Genomic DNA, 960 nt, shown 5'->3' on the forward strand with positions numbered 1-960 from the left:
AACCCTGGCTGAGACTTCAGTAACAAAGGACTGACTACCTGACCTGAATAAATTAGGGAAATAACCAGGAAGGCCAGCCTAATTATTTGACTCAGTTGAGAAGTACCTGGCCAGACTGCTCCTAGTTGGGAACAAAAGGCTTCCACATGCAAGGGCAGGGCTCAGCAGGGGTCAAACCTTGCTGGAGACCCAGAACGGTCTTGTTCCGGCTGAAAACATTCCATGAATGCAAACTTCTTGTGCCATAAATTACAGGGAGAGGCTTTTGATCCTACAATCTAAGACTAAGGCCAAACAGTGACAAGGCAACCAGGCCCAAATCCAATATGGCTCCCACAGTGCTCTTGGCTCCATTGTTTGAGTTCTCAGAATGAGGAAAATGAAGTTTCCTCTACATAGTCTGGGGCGCTAATGCTCTGGACCTTAGTTGAGGTCAGAGATGAGGAAGGAAAGTAGCACTAGTTGGACTTTAGAGACATGCTGCTTCCTCTGTGTCTTCTGGTCATTTGGATGTGTAGGATTCATCCTGCAATGCATGAGAGAAGGGGTCTACAAAGAAGTTGAAAACTGTGCTCTAATGATCATTGTCACATACAACCAGTGAAATCCTGTGAGGAAATCTTAAGGGGTCTTTTATTGCACAAAAATCTTGGGTTATATTTAAAATCACATATTGTGGGTTCAAAAAGCAAAACCATGCTGAAAGTACGAAATTCCAGAAAATTATTATTTTATGGCTAACATATTCACATGATCTCACATGAGTCTCTCATAGTTGCAGTATTCTTTGAAGAAACTGAGATGATTCAGACTCTATTATTTCTCACCTTCACCAGTAGAGACCTGACCTCCATTTAGTATAGGTCAAATCAGAGCCTCCTAACCTACTTGAAAGGGTTGTACACACGTCAAAAAAAGTGGTCATCACTACAGATTTGTAAGATTTGAAAGTGGACTCTG

The sequence above is a fragment of the Rattus norvegicus genome, chromosome 4, assembly GCF_036323735.1.
Source record: "Rattus norvegicus strain BN/NHsdMcwi chromosome 4, GRCr8, whole genome shotgun sequence".
NCBI lineage: Eukaryota > Metazoa > Chordata > Mammalia > Rodentia > Muridae > Rattus > Rattus norvegicus.